Raw genomic sequence first — 14010 nt, forward strand, 5'->3', positions numbered from 1 at the left:
TGCCCTCACCTGGCCCTCACCTGGCCCATCTTAACAGGCTGGGAACACAGAGCCAGCTCCTCTCTGATCCTGCCCTCCTTCTCCTTCACCCCCTCAAATTATGACAGCATCCAATTCATAAAAAACACAGAAATGCCCATGATTATGAATAGCCCCATTAATTTCCTGGGAAGTGATGACACCAGGGTCATTTGAGATAAAGTAAAAATGGTGCAGAAATGGGCAGGAGATAAAGTAAAAACGGTGCAGAAATGGGCAGGTTGTGCTGTGCAGACACTGCAATTCCAGCAGCAGGTTATTCACATTGAGTGCAGTGCACAGGCAAGAATTGTTCTTCTGGAACACTCAACCTGCAGGATTTCTTCCCAATGTTGCCTTTTTCACTCTACAAACTTTCATTCCCTCACCACTTTGCCTACAGAATAAACTCCAGTGTTTTTTTAAAGCTTCCTTTCTTTTCAGATACTTTGTGGGCAAAATGCTTGAGTTTCAATCCTATTTTTTTTTAAAAGAAGAATTAAACTACCACAAAAGATTGCAGAAACCTTTTGATACTTTGATGATTTAATCAAGCTCACATTATTCTACCCATTTTCTTAAGTTTTTGGTGGTTTTTGGAGATGAAAAAGAGATAAAGTGTGTTTTTTGCAAAACAGTCCACTAATTTACATGGTCTGCAAAAGGCTTTAACAGTTTCATAATAATGACTGAATAAAAGGACTATTGATGGAAACCATCAAGAGCAGAGAGACAATCCTGAATTCCTGTCAGTGGAAAATGAAGAATTTCAAAGAGAGACCTCTAGAGAAGTGTAACCAGAGATTTAAATCTTTTTTTAAAGTTATTATCAAGAGAAATTCTGGTGACGTTTCCAGTTTGAGCCAACATTCCTAAATGCTCCACTTGGATTGCAGTGACACAATCTTGTAGGTTCAGGCCAATGCACTTTAGTTTATGCAAAAGCCCTGTGGAAAAAAAAAATCTTTTGAAAATATTTGTCTTGTTTTTAAACATGAACTGAAAAATCTCTAAACAAATTATATTAGCAAAATTATCACCACTACCAGACAGCTACATTCCCTCATGCCAATTTCAAATATATTTTAAATTTAATTCCAGTTGTCACATAAACTATTACGCACATTTTGTAATCACGCATCTCTAATCAACTTTAGATCCCAAATTACATTTGTCTGGAAAGTTTCAAGCTTTGGGTTGCAGAGCCCTGGAACCAAACCTTGGCGGACATGGAAATATTCAAACAAAGTAACTGCTGGAATAGAGGCTGCTCCTCCCTTTTCCAGGGGATGCTGTTTTACATCACAATGACACAAAGACTGACTTCAGAAGGCTGAAAATGACTCCTTTATTTTTGGGATGTGTCTCCGTTTTATACTATTTTACACAGACCAATCTGATTGGTGAAACAAAGACAAACCTCTTCACTCCCATTGGTCAGAGCAGAGGGACATCCAGAAGTCCCTCCCAAGAAAAGGAATGAATAACAAAGTTACAGTTACAAAAATATTTTTCCTGTTCACAGAAAATTTCCTGGGAAAAGAATTTCAGAAAACCAAAACACCTCAGGCACAAACCAGGGCTATACCTGGAATTACAACTATCCTTTAAATTTCATCAGAGAAATTGTATAAAGGATTTTGGAAGCACTTTTTCCTCCAAACACCAACAGTGAATTGAAATTCCTGCAGAACCTCAGGATTATGCAGATGAAATGGAGTTTTCAGCCCCTTCCCACTGACATGGGGAAGGTCCTGTGGGTGCCCACGGCTCACGAGTGACCAAACCAACCCCTGGAGATCAGAGTAGTGACCACAGCAGAGCCCAAGGATCAAACCCCTCCCTGCACCCACAGCATCTCCCCTGCCCCTTCCCACCAGCACAGTCCTCCTGCACCATCCCTGAAGGTCCAGACTGCACTAAAGTGAATTTGAAGGCACAAATGTCATTTATTAATTTGCCACTATCCCCCCTCCTCTCTCTTCTTTCTTGGCAATCAGCTGTGATACATAACCTGAATTTTAATACCAAATTACAGGAGCGCTGTGTAAATGGCACACTCAAAAATGCAGACTTTTCCCTTTTCTTTTAGGTAAAATTAAGCTAATCTGCTTTGACAGAAGAGGCCTCTTTGGAACCACCTAGTGAGTCTCCCAAATATGAAGCAGTAACTCAAATGTCAATTACTTTTCCAACAGCAGACAAATTGCTGGCACACTAATGCAATTTAAGGACAATAATTAGATAACAGGACTACAGAGTGTACCAGGTGACAGAGTTTCTGAGATAATAGAATCTGGTGTCCTACTTCTTAAATATTAACATCATTCCATTTCAGTCAATCGGTTTATGGTAATTTTAAAAGGGCAAAGCAAATTCTTTTTATTGCTAATAATATTGTGCTTCTCCAGCATTAGCTTTGAAGGTTAGCAATTTACGGGGTCAAACCTTAATTATATTATTCCCTTTTTATTTACTTTTCTTTTTTAATCTTTCCTCTTTGAAGTCTTTTCCCATTATAGAGATTTTAAAGCACTTGATTTAAAAAAAAAATTGAAACTCTTGAAATGTGAGTTCACTGTGCTCCACAGAATGGAGGCAGCTTCATCACAGCACATGTAACATCTTTGTTAGGCACATCTGGAAATCCAAAAACTCCTCCTATAATCACTCTCTGTTATAATTTCATTCTAGTCTGAGTGGTTTGGTTATGTCAGGTAATCCACAATGCCACGTACCACGTTCAAGGCTTTGCAGAATAAATGCACTCGAGTGGCTCTCCATAAATATTCCAGGCAGAAGAAATCTCCTTCCTTTAGCCACAAGCGCCCAGATCACTAAATTTCACTTTGCATCATGAATTTATACTGGAATATTCTCCCATTCCCACTTTTCCCCCTCATTAGTCAGCTGTGGAACATTTGTTTTCCACAAAGGCTCTGTAATTCTCGACACCAGACTTCCTTTCATCCATAAAACTAATGCCCAGTGACACAGTGAAATATCTCCACTCTGACCACAGAGACTGAAACTCCAGGGCAGGAATTTACCTGCAATAATGTTTAGCTTCTCAATTGAGCCCACAACAAAAATGCAATTTTGTGTTCTTGAGGCTTTTTTTTTTAAGTTTTCAAGTGAATAAAGACAGAAACACAATCATATTATACACACCACAAAAAATTGTGCTGCAAAACATACTTTTTTCCTATTTTAAGCAAGAAAAAAAACTTTAAGTGCTGTATAAGAACCAGCCAAGCCACCAGGCTTTCAGAAATGTTTGTGCCAGTCTCCCAAAGCCATGTTTGCATTCCTCACAAGCCTTGTGTAATACAGCTGTCCATATTCTGAAGTGTTTGCTGACAGACACATGAAAAAAGCTGCCACCACTTGTACAGGTTTTGGTCCTTGAGGCTCCAGTGTTTCTGGTTGGGAAATATTCAATATCACAACAGTGGGGAAAGGAAAATTAGAAAGTACAGTAAAACATTGAGATAATTCTTTCTTAGCACTGGGGAGCCTGTGAGACTAAAACCTGAGCTCCTCTGCCCAGGTACCACCAGGGTACCCTGTGAGACCTTTGTCTTTTTGGTCACACATAAACATTATTTGGATTTCTCATGTGTCCCATTGCCTGCACTGCAGCAGATGATGATGATCATTAATTACCTTCACTGTGGTTTGTTACCCTGCTGATAATCACAGGCAGGTACAAGGCACTGCCTGGACCTTCTCACCTCACCTGGAGCTCTGATACCAAACACTGATCAAAAATCAAAAATTCATTACTGCCTGATGGAGCTGTAGCATCTCTGCTCATGATCCCTCCAGTTCTCCATGTGCATTTTTGTCACTAGATGGACACAAGAGAACCACACTCACACAGTCAGGCTGTGAGAGCAAAAAAGAGAGATGGTTTATTTCTCCTTTGGGTTTATATAGACCCTCAACGTTGAGCAGAGATTGGAGGATGAGGTTGACACCTCTTTGACCCCACTGGTCAAACTAGAAGTGCATCAATTGCCCTCCTCCAGAAAGAAATGAGAAAACAAACAATTTATTTATGTTACAATGCCTGAAAAACTCCAGTACAAAAAATGTAAACATCAGAAGGGTGAAAAAGATCAGGGAGACACATTTTAGCTACACTGGGAAACAGATCTGTGGGTATATGAGCACAGTATCCTGACATTACTTTAGTGCTTCTTTCCAACAGGACAATTCTTGTTCACTTTGACTGGCAGGGAATATGGATTTGTGAAACCAGCGATGGAAATGCACCGTGCTCAGGACTTGGGTGTCAGAGTGGTCATCTCTGACAAGGCCCTCAGGCAGAACAATCAAAACACTGAAAAAATGTTTGTGTTTCCTTGCAGCCCTGTGACAGAGCCAAGCCTTCAGCTGCCCTTTGGAAACAGCAAAGTGCTACGAGCTGTATGAACCTGCTCACTGGACAGAGGGCAGAGAAAATCTGGGGCTGTTCTCTCAATTGCTTGAACTGCAGATAGAACTCACACCTGACTTAGAATGAGATTAAAACATCTGGGGCTGTTCTCTCACTGCTTGAACTGCAACTAGAACTCACATCTGACTTAGAATGAGATTAAAACATCTGGGGCTGTTCTCTCATCGCTTGAACTGCAGCTAGAACTCACATCTGACTTAGAATGAGATTAAAACATGTCATCAGTACCAGTACAGGAGGCAAATGAAAAGCAATCTGGGGGTGAACGCTCTGCTCTCTGGCATCCAGGCACCTCCTGAGCTGTATTTGTTTATCACACCAAGCATCAGGGCAATTCTTGGCATGCAAAACACCTCGAGGAAATTTTCTATTAAAGTAAGTAAATAAACATGTTCACCAGCCCACAGAGTCTGATGGGATCAACCCCAGAGCTCTGGAGGAGCTGTTCTGGCTGTTCCCCTCCTTAACATCTGCCAAGGGAAGTCTGGGGAGGTCCCTGTCCCAAGATTATTCCAACCTGTACAAAAGGGTTTGAGGAAAGACCCTGAGGATAATTTTATTTATAGAATATAGATTATGCTGGATGCTGGTGAGAGGCATTTAAGTCACTCTAAAGGAAAAAAAAAAACCACAACTCTGCCCACCCCACACTCAGAGGGCTCAGGGGTGGCTCAGGATGTGCAGCTGAGCTCTAATGTCATGCTCACAGGGCAAAAAACAGAAGAAATAAAGAGTCTGTGAAAACAAAAACCAAAAAAATCCCTATACACCCAAAAAAAAAAAAAAAAAAAAAAAAAAAATTTAAAAAAAAAAAAAAAAAAAAAAAAAAAAAAACCAACCAAACAAACACAGAAGAGGCTGGGAATGGGCACTGCTCATGGGGAATGATTAGGACTGATAAACATTTATAGCCCAGGCATGCAAACATTTGAATCTGGTGCTTTTAGCAGTAAAGTGACCAAACTAAAGAAGAGATTGAAGGGAAAGCATAAAAAAATTATCAGGACAGTAATTAGTAGAGGAACACTTAGTGTAAGGCATAACAATGAGCAATACAAGTTAATAACACTATATATAGTATACATGTACTTTGCCACTTTAAAACTTTATATAATTCCTTTAAATAGCCAACCTCAAATAGCTACAGGAAAAAAAAGCCAGTGATAGATATCATTCCTTTATCCATCTTTCCACTAAGCAAACTGAACCCAACAGACAACCTTTGCATGAACTTACTCACTTCCATATGTATCAAGACTGATAAATCATTATTCATCCCTCTAAGCACAAGAGCTTTCTTAGTTCCTATGGATAGGAAAAAAATATCCACTTTTTTGGACAATGAAAAATTCTGTCTTTATTCTTTCTCCTACTCCTTTTTACACAGCCCTTACTCTGTGTCCCAGGATAATGAGAATGGAATATAAATGAAATAAAGGACTTCCATCTACTTCTATGAAGAAAATAAAGTCTTTTTTTTTTTTTTTTTTTTTTTTTTTTTTTTTTTTTTTTTTTAATCCAACATCTCATTTCAAAAAGGAAATAGCTTCAGGACTTGCATGCTTTTAAAGTATATGTCTGATTCTATAGTGGTGGTCTAAGAAAACCAGACTCCTCAAAAAGAAAGTCCTACATTTATGTTGTTTACAGTATTTCCCCTACCTCATGATCTCCTTTGTTTCAATTATTTCATAAAAACTTTTTTTTTCTGTCTCTAAAATGGAGAACATAAAATTTTCTTCATCCCATATTAATAAAAGCATAAACCACTGAAGATTATTTCTAGGGGTCTCCATAGCTCTATCTACTATAAATACTCCCAGCTCCTCCCTAACTATTCAGTTCTGAAATAATTAAACCTCTTTGGAACAAATAAAATACTGGACACCTTGACACCTGAGAGCTACATCAAGGACTCAAATTGTGCTTACATTTCTGCAGGTGTTCTTTCATTTTAGTCCTGCCCTTAAAATACCTAAATCTGTATTTCCAGAGCACATTTTTAATACTGCAGCATACAGCCAACAGAACAAATAAATGACTTAGAATGCTACTCATTGTTTGCCTTTATTTCAGAATAAAGTAAAATATGATTTATCTCTCGGCTGCTTCAGTTCCTGTGAAACTTTGCAGTTGGGATTTACATCTCCTGTGCCGAGACAAGCAGGTTAAATTGCTTCTGCTGTGGCATTTGTCAGCTCAGCGTGGTGTTTCTGTCCATGAACAAACACACAGCGCTCACTACACTCGTTCCTTTGTTCTCCATCCTGTTCCTCTCCTCCTCCAGAGCACCACGGACTGGCTGAGGTTGAAAGGGGCCTCAGGAGATCACAGTCCATCCCTCCTGCACAAACCCAGAAAAGCTTCACTGAGAAAACTCCCCAAAAACCAACAGAAAAGAAATGAAGTAAGAAAAGGCACAGCTGCAGTGCCAGGACATCCATGGCAAAGAGAGCAAGGATGGAAAGGACTGGAATGTGTCCCCTCCCTATCCCCAGCACTGCCCTGCACAGAAATGCCTCTCTAGGAACCCTGCAGCCACCTCTCAGCGCCTCTTCTAGACAGCAAAAAGAAAATAAAAGGAAGAAAAAAAACAAGTAAGTAGACAGAGGAGCAAAAATTAATCGAGTTAAATTAATAGGGGAAATGGAAACATTTAGGAAAAACTTTTAATGAATTCTGTAAGGTTGTTTTGAGGAACCACTTAGGTATGTGTCACCAGGAGATACAACTCCAGGAGAAATGGCAAAAGCAGAAGTTTCTCCAGCAGAGCAGGAAACAACTTATTTGGCTCTCAGGGATGCAGAGCCACTGAAAAAAGGAGCAGGAAAGGAAAGGGAGAACAGGATTCTGAAAAATCTATGACAGAGAAAAGAGGGAGAGACAGTAATGGATGGTGCAACATGAGAGGATAAAACGGGCAGTGCAGAGGAGAACAAGATGACATAGTGAGAAAACAAAACAGGGGGCAGGGTTTACAGATGAATCTGAGTCCAAAATCTATGGAATTATTGTCATGAGATGAAGAAGGAGATGACACAAATAAGGAGAAAAGCCAGTGACTTCAAACATAAAAGAAGGTAACAGCTGCTCTCCTGTTTCACTAAGTTGGATCGTTTACCACATCCATATTTCAAACAGTAATTAATTAAGTTGTACTGGAGCCAACAACAGCAGGGACTCTTTATTAATGAATGCATGGATCTGATAAACAACTGTGCTGGGAGATGGATTTTACGAGTAAACTTCAGCACCACCATTTCCTATAGGAATGAATATGCATCAAACTGTGTCTCTGAAGATTTTGAAGGTATGAAAAGTAAGAATTCAGACACTATTCCATCAGCAGCAAAAGTTCTGTGGAATCACAACCGAATGATATCAAGTTCTGCAATGATATCAACTCCATGATACACGAATAGTATTTCAGCATTTCAGAAAAAAGAAATTAGAGCTATAAAAAAAGCACCAAACCACCCACCAGAAAACACAACTCCTCCCGACCCAAACAAACAAAATAATGTTTATTTTTCTATACCAAGCTTGGGAAATTGGAGCACTTCTCTGAGAAGGATCAGAACCCACTGGCTGCTGTTCAATATGCAAACAAGTCTCATTACTCCCTCTGGCTGGTACCAAAATGTTTGCCTACTGTCATGTCAGGGGCAGTTTTTCACCTGGGCTCTGTAATCCTGGCTGTAGCTATTCTGCTGCTCTGTTTCACAGCTCCAAACAAACAGGAATTAAAAAAAAATAAATAAAAATACACATGCAGACCTACCTCTCAGGAGATGGGATAAGCACCTTGCACCACCAGAGTCTCCTCAGCTCAAAACCACCCAGCTGGAGCCTTTGCACTGCTCAGTGTATGTGGGCACTACTCACTTTGTTGAGCAATAGTTGCTCCCTATTTTTGGAATAAGGTTCTACTTTCTTGCTCAGAAAGCTGAGTTTAGCTGTAGGCTGCTATTTCATTCCTTTATTAAGCATCCTTCAACACATTCGGCATCCAAAAATTTATTCATCGTAAAGAAGGAGTTTGGACACAAAATCTTTTTTAAAGTTTATGCCCGAAGTTTTCCAGATCCTCAGCAATGGCATTTAAGTCACACATAAGGCTCAAGGAAAAGGTCATATTTTTCAGCTTTCTAGGAAGGAAGGACAGAAGGATGGAAAGACCTAAGTCATAATTGCTTAGTCATCTGAGCTCAGCACCCAGGCACCCAAAGCAGGAGCAAGAAACACAAGAGAACTGTGTCTGTATTTCTAAACAAATCTGGTTCAAATTTTGCAATAAAAAAAAAGAAAGAAGAAAGACAAATCACTGTGCAGCTCAAAGCAGGAGAAAAAAATCGTGAAGCCATTAAATAGAGACTATAGAGAATCAGTTTTCATCTTTTCCACTCACTTTGGGTTTAACAGGCTACACTAGGGCAGAAACAAGAATTTCTACCTTGCCCTTAGCAGGGCATGAAAATAACCAGAAATCCACAGACACATTGCAGAGAGCACCACTGGCTGCATTTTCTTTCATTTCTGTTCAATGTAGCTTTAATACAACACTTGCTATTATTTTTTTGTCTCGTAACAAAGCTTTTTCCTGCATTATTTGCTCTCAGTATCAACCTGTATTTATTTATTAGCTGTCAATTTACTTTATTCTATCTGTGACAACAATTCTTAGTATAATCTGATCAGTAAAAATCCACTTAGAGCTAGTGGCATGCCCCACACACCCTTTCATCAAGATCATTAATATTTGTATTTTATCCAGCCCTGAGATGCCCTAAGCAGGATCACATCAGGGATCTGAGATAGCCCTGCCCGTGGAGGTGAAGTGGCACTGATTCCTCTGTCACCAGCACAGAGCTGTGACACTGCAATCAAGGGATCTGCCTGAGGAAACCAGGGATGCTGCTAAGAGAGATTAGATTGAAATCTAAAATCCTTGACACCCAGCTAAGCACACATGACAAGACTGTGGAGAATGTTGGATCTTTGCACCTCTCTGTAATAAAACCTGAATGTAATCTAAATAGATTTATACCATCTGCCTCTTGAAATGAAATGGATATGAATTTGTGTTTTCTAGGCTACTTCTGCTATTGACTACTTTCACTTATATCTCTAAAGCTGAACAGAGTGTAAGTATTAAAACCAATGCAATATTTATTTCTCTCCTTTGAGGCTGCCTAGTAACACCCATCAATATCAAACCTTCACTTAGCACCAACCATCACACGAAAATTGAAAATCCAGCACTCTTGATGCAAGTATTTATAGCAAACCTTGTGAGAAAACTGCTGGCTGGACTAACCCTTACCCTGACACTTTGGAATATGGGATTAGAAATCTCTCCAGTTGCTTCCTTATGAGCCACAGTGCTGGTGAGGTGGCAGGAAAAAGGGAAGTGTATGCACCCGCTGAAATCAGAGGCAGCACTTTCAGGCTGATATCACATATTTAAGAATATCCTGGGTGCTTTCAGTGCAAAGTTCTGTCATTCCCTCAGTGCACACATCCTCAATATCCAGAAATCTTACAGGAGAAATCGTGACTAATGGAGCACACAGAAACCTGCACTGTAAATCAGAGCTGTAATGAACAGTCACTGCTATTGGAACCCATGGCTGGGGCCATTTGCAAGGAAGCAAAGCCAGATGGGGATGCTTAATTTACTTTCACTTCGCTTTGGTGTTCTCTGCATAATTCTTGTACAAATCCCCTCAACACTCGCAGAATATTTTGCATAGGCAAGGACAGGCTGGCATGCAACACATTAATCTTCATATACCAATAGGCACATTGTGTGCCAATAGACACAACAACCCACAATGACAGAGCTTATAATTTCTCAGCTCCTCATTTATTTTCAGCCATGGAATAAGTCAAAAGTGCTGGTGAAAAGAGTTTGTGTCATACAAATTACGCTGTAAGCATTTTCCTTCCTCCCAGATTTAGTGTAAAGGCATAAAAGATGTGGAAAAGAAAATAATTTCTGCCATTCAAAATGCCCAGAGCCTGGACAGAGGCAGGAGCACTGGCAAATAAATCAGGAATTACACACTCTCAAACACACCCACAGTATTTTACTGTAAAAGTTTAGGTCTCAGCTTTTCTATCAGTTTTCAATGTGCTACTTAACATCCTGACAGGGAGGAAGTTACTGCTGTGACTAAACTGCAGAAAGGCATTTTCTAAATGTCCATGGACATGTGCATGGGAATACATCTATTTTATATATATAAAACAGGTCAATTCAGAAGTCTGAGCAACATTAAATAAGATATTCTACTGTAAATATCTAATGCTGATAAAAAGTTCACCCTGTTACATTTAAGAACAGATGTTTTGAAAGTAAAGATTTTTACATAGCCTCATACTCTAAAGTAGAAAAAAAAGCTGAGCTATAAATCAGCCCTTACTTTTATATCCTCTAGTAAAGTCAAAGACATTTAAAAAATATAGTTTTAAGAAGTTAATTTCGATGGTGAACATTTTTCTTTCTTTTCTTCATGCAGTTTCAGATATTAGCATTTCCACACAGGCTACAACACGACACATTAACATATAACAGGGTCAGAATCACTCTTTGCTGATGTCAGCTGAAGACCATCCACACATTTCTATGCAAGGCTGCCTTCCAGTTAGAAAACTTTGATATAAACCATATATTAATCTTTTTCTTTTTTTTTTTCTCTAAACTTTATCCCATATCACTGCCTTAAAAGTAAGCAGCCCCCTAAAACAAGCTGGTATGCACATTGTTAATACTTTTTGCTCAGAAGACCAGCCACGTGTAAAATAGGTGTATGTTCATGTAATTGGCTACAGTATTTTGCTCCATGGTTAAATGCATGATTTCCTCTAATAGAATGCCAGTGTGGCCTACATCACATTTTCTACTTCATAAAGATCCAATGAGCTGTGACCACAGGCTCCCCAACTTAATGGAAAGTTCACTTGGTGACTTCCGAGTTTAAATTGTCCCTTTCTACTGCGAATCAATAGATTTAAAACACATTCATGGATCTCCTCCCCAAAAGCTTTAATCCCAAGAGCCTTAGAAGAAAGGAGATCTAACTCAGATTTATCACTCTTGCAGCACACCAAAGCCAAGGCTTTCCCCCTTTATAAAATAAAAACAAAACTGAACCATGGAGACACCTTGGTGCAAACCACACACCTGCCCAGCTATTCAGGAACCATCAGCTTCCAATACTTCCTTTCTAAAATGTTGGAAGGAGTCTTTACAAAGCTATAAAGTTTTCCTAAGCAGAATTTTACTGGTCAATATTTATTTACTCCCAGCAAGAACAGGAATATCTGAATGATACAGTGAATTCAATTCCATGCACATAAAGAAAGATGTAAAACACCCACATGCAGCTCAAGCTGAGGATTTCTACATCTTTGCAGCCAAAAAACTATCCTCATATTAAACTTTTTTTTAAAAAAAATGCCTAATTTTTATTATTTTATTGATTTTATTGTATTTTTAGATGGTTACCTTGATCAACTAGAAAATGAGACTAAATAAAATCAAGGATGGGTGTACCTAAAGAGTCCCACTTTGCTCACCAAGATTTGAAACATTCTATGTGGAGATCTAAGTCTTAATCAGCTTTTTTAATAATTTCAGAAGCCTTTAAAAGCCTATCACAGTCTGGGAACATCAGAAAATAAATCTGAGTCAGGAGAATAGGGGGAAAGGGTGCACAGTGGGACTGACATGAACAGGCTGAGCCCCAAGGCACCTCAAAAACACTGAAGCAGGAATTAATGACCACATTCAAATCAATTCTGTTAGTGGATGAATTATGATAGGGAAGTCAAATTAAAGAATTTACAACAATCGAGAAAAGGGTTCTACACACACAGAGGTTCCCTTACAAGCAGCAGGTGCTTGGGAACTTTTGGTGATCATCTTCAGAGATTTTTTTTGCACAATCAGTGGGACAAGCAAGAAAAAAGAGAATTAAGAGAGTGAGAACGTGGATTGAATGTCACCTGAGGTCAAGACTGGAAGGTTTGTGTTCTGAGGAGGAGGAAGAACACTTAGTGCTCTTTTGGAGAAAGCTGAAACTTTTAAGACATTAATTGGCTTTGAAAGAGTATCAAGCAATTCCTAAAAAAGGAATATGGTACCTGGTCCCTCTTATAAAAGAGAGTAAATTTATGAGAAAAAGGCTTTTTTCAAAGCACAGCACCCAAAATGGGAACTGAAAGCACCAGCCTAAGTGCAAAATGAGAACCACAGAAAAATCAATGATTCCAATTTGTAAAGAAAGCACAAATCAAATATTGTTAATATGATATATAAGTACAACATAAACTATTTGTACTGCACACATTAAGGGTAAATCGCTTGAATAAATTCTATTTTTATGGAAAAAAATGCTGCAAACAACATGCTGACGTGTCAGGAAAGTGAAAATAATAACACTGGCATTATTAGGACTACATGCCATTTCCTAGTGATTTCCCAGGATCATCTATTTTCACTTCAAGCAGCTGTTTAAATCCCTTTTTTTTTGCCTCACCAAATCTAGTTTTGTTTTACATTCATTATATAATTCCTGCAGCCTATTACTTACACTATTACCATAATCCTCACTTCATTGCAAACAAGAAAAAGAGGCAATGCTTTCCCATTCAGGATTTCAGGAGGTTTTGATGGTTTCAGCAGGGGACTGTGAGTTTCATTCCATTTTGAGGAATAAACTAATGTTGGTCTCTTATTTTTTCCTTCCCTCATAAAGCAAGCAGAAACAACCTTTTGAGAGAAAAAAAAAAACACAAAACAATCTCTGACATGGCCAAAGAGAAGAGGAATATATTAGCACACTAAAAAATGGCCAAACCCAACTCCAAGGATGAGAGAACAGACCTTGTGAAAAGTTCTTCTACTTGAAGAAGAATTTTTAAATTCAGGCTGCAGAAAAAATCCCAAGCATTATTTTGTAATTAAAGTCCACATTGGTATAAAAAGAGGTTTGAGGGGGGTTTGCCTCTGTCCAAGAGCTGAAAGACAATTAATTTAATTTAATAGCTCTGGAGAGCACATAGAAAATGAACTGTAACTGAGGGCATAAATATCTCCATCATGGAAATTATCATTGCAAAAGGATCTTTCTCACAATCTCACGACAATAAATAGATGGCCTCGGGTTTGCCAAATGATACATTTTTCTTCAGCCAGGGATTTTTTTCTTCCCAGGGGGGTCTGAAAAGTAAGAGCACCATGGAAAACAGAATGAAGAGGCTCAGCAGCTGCTGTCCACAGAAGTTTTTGACTAGAAAATGAATAGAAATAAAAAAAAGTTATGATTGTTCCTTCTTCCTTCCAAGTTTAATCACTATGAGGGCTACATTTTTAATATGACCCTACCTATAAAAACTTATTTCAGGTTATTAATTCTGCTTATCAAATATGCCTCACACTCAAATAACTTTGTTTTATTTTGTCAAATCATTAAAAATGCATCACGAATTGAAAGGCAAACAATCCAGCTGCCACTGAAAGAATG

The 14010-nt window shown here is 38.7% G+C and overlaps 1 protein-coding gene across 12 annotated transcripts in view; it reads right to left on the reverse strand.

The window, feature by feature from the left end:
• Window positions 1-14010, reverse strand: part of RBFOX1 (RNA binding fox-1 homolog 1) — a 1119155-nt gene that overhangs the window by 684907 nt on the left and 420238 nt on the right. For 2 of the 12 annotated variants that reach the window (XM_083872239.1, XM_083872240.1), the window contains exon 1: window positions 8262-8316. The exons of the other annotated variants lie outside the window; for them this stretch is intronic. The gene's annotated coding sequence lies outside the window, so the exon portion shown is untranslated. Of the gene's footprint in view, window positions 1-8261; window positions 8317-14010 lie in introns of those variants that run through there. 12 annotated transcript variants of the gene reach the window in all.

The sequence above is a fragment of the Zosterops lateralis genome (genome assembly GCF_965231275.1).
Source record: "Zosterops lateralis genome assembly, chromosome: 15".
In the NCBI taxonomy this organism is placed as follows: domain Eukaryota; kingdom Metazoa; phylum Chordata; class Aves; order Passeriformes; family Zosteropidae; genus Zosterops; species Zosterops lateralis.